The sequence below is a fragment of the Myotis yumanensis genome, unplaced genomic scaffold, assembly GCF_028538775.1.
Source record: "Myotis yumanensis isolate MYYU_CA2020_CCGP unplaced genomic scaffold, mMyoYum1.0.hap1 SCAF_2, whole genome shotgun sequence".
Classification (NCBI taxonomy): Eukaryota; Metazoa; Chordata; class Mammalia; order Chiroptera; family Vespertilionidae; genus Myotis; species Myotis yumanensis.
This window is the reverse complement of record NW_027223753.1, coordinates 140,940,766-140,949,766: the sequence shown is the minus strand read 5'-3', so window position 1 is coordinate 140,949,766 and position 9,001 is coordinate 140,940,766.

Sequence of the window (9,001 nt, the reverse complement as noted above, 5' to 3'; positions counted from 1 at the left end):
TATGCTGTTAAAAAGAAGGAACTCTTACCATTTGCAACAGCATGGATGGAACTGGAGAGCATTATGCTAAGTGAAACAAGCCAGTCAATGAAGGAAAAATACCACATGATCTCATTATTTCATGGATAATTAAGACCATTACAAACTTTTGAACAATAATAAATACAGTGGCAGAGCTGCCTCAAACCGATTGTCAGACTTCAGTGGTAAGGCCAGGGAGGGTTGGGGGACAGGAGGGAGGGGAGTAAGAGATCAACCGAAAGACTTGTATGCATCCATATAACCATAACTAATGGACATAAGACACTGGGGGGTAAAGGAGGGCAGGGGCTTGTCAAGGGTGGGGGGGGGAAAAAGGACACTTATGTAATACCCTTTGTAATGCTTTAAGCAATAAAAAAATAAATAAATTTAAAAAAAATGGCAAGATATGCAGGGAGCAGAGAGGCGCAGTGGAAGCGTGCTGGGCCCATAAAAATGGCAAGATATATAAGAAAAATACTAACATTAGAGTCAGAAGACTTGCATTTGAGATCTATCCTCACAATTTTCTAGCCTTATAATCTTGAGCAAATCAATGAATATCTCCAAGTCTCAATTTTCTTGTTATAAAATGAGAAAATCACCTCTGTTCCTTCACCAACCCACTGTAGATGTGATAGCATTTTGTAAGTTCATAAGTTCTATTCAAGTGCAAAGAAAACTTAAAACTAGTGTGTACTCCACTCCCAGGAAATTATTTTCCCAGAAAACATTATGTACCATGATTTAAATGAAAAAAAAAAATTCAGAACAATGAGTTTCCCTCTAGAAACTGCTCCCAGGTGTGGCTTGTCATCTGGCTCCCCCTATGTCCTGGAGTCCCTGCTCCTTCTCCTTCCTATAAGTCTATTAACTCATATTGAAACCACTGGGCTTGGGTTCCTTCTAGAATATATACACCTCAGCTTAAACCAAACAAGAGAGTTGCCATCAATGATGGGTTTGTGTGTCACGTACAAAACCTCACTTTCTTCAAATGACTGGTGACAAATTTAGAACATTTTTATTTTTTTCAGTAAGAGGAATAGGTCAACAAACATAGATGCAGTTTGCCCCTTGCCTTCCAAATAAAATTTCTTTAAATTTAGGAGCCTATAGAGAAGAAAATGACATTATTTGCTTCTGAGCTATTTTTTTAAAACGTTAAACACTTTCTACTACCAGAAAATTCCCTCCTGTATTATCTAATCTAACCAAAATATCTCTTGCTCCAATATCCCCCATTTTTATAAAACATTGGGAACTATTATAAAAGTTTAAAATCTTTTGCAGGTAAAAGAAAAATAAACAAAAATAAGCTTACTTTGAAAAATATTATCTCATTTGTGTTATTGGAAACCCCACAAAGAATATGGCTCTAAACTGAAAATGTAGAAGGGACCCATACATAGAGAAAGAAAATGGGTTAATTTTTAAGCCTAAAATTCCTTATACATCTCAGTAGATAGCTTTCTAACCAGGAGCTCACTTTCTCATAAAACATTATAGTACTAATTTCCACTTATTACAAAACAGCTTTTTTGCCTGTTTGACATTGCCTCGTGGACCCCATACATGACTTTAATTAAGATCTAACTTATTCATGACTATAATTCAGATCTAACAACCATTCTATTCAGATCAGGGTAATTAGTCCCAGAGGGTATTGTAAGAGAGCTCATTTTTCTTTTCATCTTTATATTTTGGCAAACAAGTTGGGTTACTGGTTCATTTGGGTAATTCTATAATTCAGAGAACTCTAAAATATGGGAAAGAATTAGCTAAATAAATTATTTTTAAGAGCTTCTTATATAGGGCTCATGTGCTGGTTAATTTAGTTTGTTTGCCTTTACTCTGGTCCAGAACAGAAACAATCAGGATGATTAACCAACATCAAGCTAATATATTTTTAACAGCCTGTTACCAAGTTTATTAGAATATTTAAAGGCAAGAACTTAACCCTTACATATCACATACCCAGTTGAATTTAAGTGGATTTTAAAGCATTATTCAGTGGATTTGAAAGAATATTCTATTCTTATTTTTGGTTTTTATTGAGTATTCTATTAAGAACTTACATATCCAGTCAAATGGAAAGATGAAACATCCTATATAGACCAGGATGGGAAAAAGCATAGCTATTTTCTCATTTAAAATGTTGCCATTAGCCCAGCTGGTGTGGCTCAGTGATTGAACATCGATTCATACACCGAGAGGTCACCAGTTCGATTCCCGTCGTCAGGGCACATGCCAGGGTTGCAGGCTTGCCCCCAACTGAATGTTTCTATCTTTCTCTCTCTCTCTCCTTCTCTCTCTCTCTCAAATCAATAAAAACATATTTTTAAAAGTAAATACAATGTTGCCATTATAGTGTTTTTTTGTACTATCTTTGCATAATGCTATAGAATATCCAAGCTTATTCTTGCTATTCATTGTACTTAACAACCATCTTTAACATTATAGAAGTCTCCTTCTTTACCTTTTATCTCTCTCATTTACCCTTATTTTATAATATATTATCACGAAAATTCTAAATATTATAACCAAAGAACCCAGAACCTCATGGACTCATAGAACAGAGCTTATTAAATTCATAGCCTAACATCCAGTTTAGCCCATTCTGTTTAATTCAGTTCTATATATTCTTAAGAGCAAGGCATTTATCCTAGAATAAATATTACGATCCAGAATTACCCAATGATATGTAATGCATACTCTTCGGTCTGTAGCAGGTAGTCAAAAATAATATAATATTCCCAGGAAAAAATTATGTCGTATCATGTGCAAAGGTAATTCAGTAGATGGTTAATGTTGATAGCCACAACCAAAATGTATAGGACAATATCTTCCCATCCAAAAGACAATAGTTCAAATGGAATTGTGCTAGAACACTGGGCTGTAAATCAGGAGACCAAAATTACCATCTCAATAACATCTTTAAAAAAAAATCTTTATTGTTCAAAATTATATATATATATATATAATCTTTTTTAAAAATCCCATTTGCTTTCTACCTTATCTCTAACAAGATATTAATCAGAGCTGTTGATAGTTGTTGAATTGAAATGAGGTAAACTTTGAGTCTTAAAAACTTGAATTTAAATTCTAGCTTCATTATCTTATTAACTGCATAACTTTGGAAAATGTTATACACTTTTTGAGTCTTTAATGTTTCAAACTAAAATGGAAATAGTGATTTTAACCTCTCAGGATTGTAGTAAGAATTGAATGAGATCATGTATGCTGATTTATGAAAAAGAGTACTTGGAATAAAGTATATTCCTACTTCCTTGTTCCTCTCTCTCTCCCCTTCCTTCCTTCTTTCCTCTTTCTTTTCTTCCTTCTTATCCTTCAGGTGGATCTCAATGAGGGATATTTCTCCTCTAAATTGCTAGCTATGAATATGAGTTACAGAAGCTATCTCTGAAGAGTCAGGGGAAGAATTTCCTTTCTCTTCTCCTTCCCCCACATTCCATTTTCTTTTTTTCCAATATCTTTTCCTTCACCAAGCAAACTACAAAATCAATAAAAGCTGACCCTATTGACAATAAGAAATTAATATTGAAAATTACTTAAATTGTATCACAGCATTATTGTAACAGTCTAAGGTAAGTCTCTATCTGGATATGGTAGAGAAAATAACATTTTCAAAAGCTTAGCATCAAAAGGCAGGAATGTTTGGGGAACAGTGAAGGATCCAGAGTAGAGAAAGAGATGCGTGGGATGGTGATGCAAAGTAGAAGTGTGTGTAGATGAAGTAGATGAAGTAACTGAATTGGTAGACTGAGAAAAGGTAGAGGAGTGTGTTTTGTGTCTTATAAGTCAAGGTTTCTTTTGCATTAACTAGACCTGCCTTAACCAGTGGTCTCCAGCAATAACATAAATTATATTTAATATTCAAATCTCCCTTTACTCTCTTCTCAATCAGAAATGAATTTAGTTTCTAAAGTTTCAAAAGAAGCTTATAATATACTAGAGGCCCAGTGCACAAAATTTGTGCATGGGGGGTGGTCCCCTCAGCCCAGCCTGCACCCTCTCCAATTCAGGACCCCTCAGGGGATGTCCGACTGCTGGTTTAGGGATCAGGCCTAAACCAGCAGTCGGACATCCCTCTCACAATCTTGGACCACTGGTTCCTAATTGCTCACCTGCCTGCCTGCCTTATTTCCCCTAACTGGCCCCCCTGCTGGCCTGGTTGCCCCTAACTTCCCTCCGCTGCCAGCCGGGTCACCCCAAATTTCCCCCTCCCTGCCAGCCTGGTCACTCCTAACTGCTACCCCCCCAATGGCCTGGTCATCCCTTACTTCCCCAGCTGCTGACATGGTCACCCCCAACTGCCCCCCTTTGCTGGCCTGGTTGCCCCTAACTACCCTCCTCATGGCCAGATCACCCCCAACTGCCCCCTGCTGGCCTAGTCACCCCTCACTGCCCCCCTGCCAGCCTAATCACCCTCAACTGCCCCCCTGCTGGCCTGGTCACCCCCAACTGCCCCCCTTCCAGCCTGGTCACCCCTCATAGTGCCCCTGATGGCCTGGTCACCCCACACAGCCTGCTTGTTCAGTCATTTGGTCATCCTCACTAACCCCCTTGCCGGCCTGGTTGTAGGCAGCCATCTTGTGAGGGTGTGGTGGTCAATTTGCATATTACCTCTTTATTATATAGGATAGTAGACTTATCTATAATACAGCCCATATCATAAGGAAAATTATTATAAAAAGAGGAAGTTATTATAGAGAGAGGGGTAATTATTTTGATGTAAATAAACATAAATCTGGAAATTCATCACAGAACCATGATGATTGATTATTATATTTAAAAAATTGAGAAATTAATTGTACCCTAACTTCTATTTAAAATTTTTAATACAGATAGAATCTGTATTAGATTCTGGTCAGAATGAAGGGAGTTTTATTGTGTGTTTAATTGTTGGAAACTCCTATTGAGGTAGATCTAAAACTTGAACCTATGCAGGCAGATGCAGCCCAATACAATACATTGAACAGACTCCATCACCCAAATCTATTTGCAACCATTTCTCCATGTGATTCTCCTCCTGTATCAATCTCATACGTCTAATTGCATGAACTCACACTACACTGCTCATAGATTACGGAACTATCTCACTTGTCTTTCAAGCCTTTGCACATGTTAAGTTCTCTACCATATGTGCCTGGCCAAGAATCAACTGTCAATTTGTTTGAGTTGTTCCTTTAGAATTTTGTCAAGGTTTTATATGAACAAGATAGATCTAGAACAACTGGTTCGATGGCCTAGGTCACAAGTCAGAGAAAGATATTGATAGGAAGTCTGATGTAGCATGTAAATCTGTGACATTTACATATTTATGAAGTTTAAATGCAAAACGCTAATTATTTACAGGGCATCCACTATATATATATATATATATATATATATATATATATATATATATATTCTTTGATACCTGTGCTCAAAGGCTTAAAGAAGTCTCTCATTACAGTATTTTCCTCATTCTGCCTCTGCTCTTTCCACCTAAATAGACTTCTTCACTTAGCTTTTTTTATAGCTGCATCTCTGCTTTTGCTTCTTTCCAAGTATAAACCTGGTTCTTTTATTTCTTCAGGTTGGATAAGTTTAATTTCTATAACTTTTTTTGAGTCCATGAATTTAATCATTCATTCAAGTGTTGTATATTTGCTTAAATACTAAGGGGAGTACACAAAGGATGAAGATGTGGTTCCTAACCACTACATCTACTGAGGAAAATGAGACAAGATGGCAAGTGTGAGGATAAAATCTAACCAGTGACTGGTTATCACATATGCTTTCTTTATGTATAAGAGATTTGTTGAAACCCCTATGGTACTAAAAAAGTATCAACATCTATATGCCTACCAAAAGGACAAATAGAATGTGAACTCTAGTACATCCATGTTGGAGAATACTACACAATCATTAAAATGTATGACATGATCTATGAAAGTTGACAGAGAAACATTACTACCAACAATATGAGTTGAAGACAAGAAGATCATAGAACAATGCATAAAGTAGAGCCCCATTTATGGACCTCTGTTAATAAATCAGAGCTTGTCAACCTATGGGCTACAACTTATTTGGCCTATGCAGCATGTCTAAAACTTCAGTACTTATCCTATCTAATAAAGAAGGGATATGCTAATTGACCCTCATGCCATCACAAAGATGGTGGCACCCACAGCCAATAAGGAGGGAATATGCTAATTGACTGCCCCACCCTCAAAAATGGCAGTGCCCACAGCAACAAGATGGCTGGAAGGGGAGGGCAGTTGTGGAAAATCAGGCCTGCAGGGGAGGGCAGTTAGGGTCGACCAGGCTGGCAGGGGAGGGGAGTTAGGGGCAACCAGGCCTGCAGGAGAGGGCAGTTGGGGAGGACCAGGTCATCAAGGGAGGGTAGTTAGGATCGACTGGGCCAGCAGGGGAGGGCAGTTGGGGCCAATCAGGCAAGCAGGGGAGCAGTTAGGTGTCAATCAGGCTGGCAGGGGAGTGGTTAGGGGGTGATCAGGCAGGCAGGCAGAAGCAGTTTAAGGGCAATCAGGTAGGCAGGCAGGTGAGCGGTTGGGAGCCAGCAGTCCTAGATTGTGAGAGTGATGTCTGACTGCCGGTTTAGGCCCGATCCCCTGGACATCCCCCAAGGGGTCCTGTATTGGAGAGGGTGCAGGCTGGGCTGAGGGACACTCCCCCAGTGCATGAATTTCGTGCACCAGGCCTCTAGTTGCTATATAAGGTTGGTTCTTAAGTTTAGATGCCGTTGGTCATCTCTTCAAGTCTAAGGACACTATTTTATTAGATCAAGAAATTTCAGCCCAGACATATGCAGTGACTTGCCCAAAGACACACGAACAAATAAGTGCCCTAATCAGTACCACATTGTGGACCTCCTGACACCCAGGTCAATATATTTTTCTCCCTTCCAGAATTTCAAAGTATGTTCAGTGAAACACTAACTTCTTGAGATGTTAATAGTGTAATTCATTAGTTCTATGATCAAGTGCATTTGGGAAATTCTGAATTAGAGGAAAGCAGATTTATTTACTGTGAAGCCTTCAGTATGCTAATGTGTATTGATTAACTAAATTTAACAACGTGTCCATTTATGTCCTTTTTCTCCAGCTTTTATATAACCAAATTCTACTTGTTTTAAAATAATAGTTAGCCAGGGAGAATATAGTAAGCATTTTATAAAGATAGTAAGGCATGTTGGTTTAAGCAAAATGCTTAAGTTGAAATTCCAAATGTTACTACAGGTACAACTTTTGCCAAGTAATTTCACTTCTCTGTGCTTCAGTTTATCTAAGTGGAAAGCAAAATAATAGTAAAATCACCTGCCTCAGAAATTTCTGTAAGAATTACATATGTCACAGTGGTAAAAGTCCTTAGACCAGTGGTTCTCAATCTTGGCTGCACATTAGAATCACCTAGGAATCTTTTTAAAATCCTGATTTCTGGGCCTCATCCTCTGGAAATTCTGTTTCTTTGTTACTAATGTTGTGGCCCCACCCCATAATTTTCAAATGGACAGTGGCCCCACCCCATAATTTTTAAATGGACAGTTCTTTATCTCAGAATAGTCTGTACCTATTTGTTTGGCTAAGCATTTTTATCTATTGTGAATGGCAAGATGGTGTTAGTTTATATTCTTTGTTTCTACCATTTCTTAATTTGTTGTGCCCCACCCCATAACAAAGAAACAAAATTTCTGGAGGATGAGGCCCAGAAATCAGGATTTTAAAAAGATTCCCAGGTGATTCTAATATGCAGCCAAGGTTGAGAACCACTTCCTTAGAACAATGCCTGGCACGTAGGAAGTGTTCAATAATGGTCAGCTGTTGTTAGAGGAGTTGATAATTACATTGTAATCAAGGTAGCAAATATGTTGAAAGTATTACAGATACCCCCTTGCCTCCCTTTGACCCTTTCTATTCCACTACCTCCCCATCACAGGCCTTCACCACACTATTAATATTTTTAATCTTCTCCCAAAGGCCTTCTTTGGTCTGTGAGTGTCTCTATATTCAGGACTCAGCTATAGACCCCTTCCTTTATCTTCTTTTTATGTAGAGCTGTTTCTTTGTTCTGCATAAAACTTGGTGCCAACATTTTTAGTACTTCTACCCTGAGTTAATTTTCTTCACAGCTTCTTTTTAAGAAAGCAGGATCCCCGACCCCACCCCCAATACAATTCTCCTACCAACCATTAAGAAAATAATCTTTTTTTGGCATACATGAACAGTTTTTTTCTGTTTAAACATTCATAATGGGCCAGTTTTGGGGAAGTCGTGTCTTGCTGGGTGCATTCTTCATACTTAAAATCTGCAATTTTAGGTTCATATTTCTAGGACTCATTACCCTTTTATAATTAAAATTTGTAATAGCTTAGACTGTTGTAACAAAAAGACTCAAAAATATATAAGCTATCCCTGGATGCTGTGGCTCAGTTGGTTGAGCATTGTCCCAGGCACCAAAAGGTTGCTGGTTCCATTATTAGACATAGCACATACCCAGGTTGTGGGTTCAATACCTACTCAGGGTGTATATGGGATTGATATTTCTCTCACATCAATGTTTCTCTTTCTCTCTCTCCCTCTCCCTTTCTCTCTCTCTCAAATCAACACACACACACACACACACACACACACACACACACGATAGGAATTGACTTCCCTCTCATATGCAGGTCTGCTAGGTATTTCAGGGCTGGTGGCAGTGCTGGAAAGCAGCCTGCTTTTTATCTGGTTGCTCTGCTCTTCTTTAAAACTTAGCTTGGTCCACAATGGCTACTCTAGTCCTATCATCATAAATACATTCTAGCCAGCAGAGAAGGAGAAAAAGGCAAGGGGGGAAGCACATGAGTGTTCCCCATAAAGGCATGACAGACAGATGTTATACACACATCACAAGTATGAAGGCCCCAATTTTCAGGAAGAAACTGGAACATAGCTAGCTGTGTAATTATGTGTTA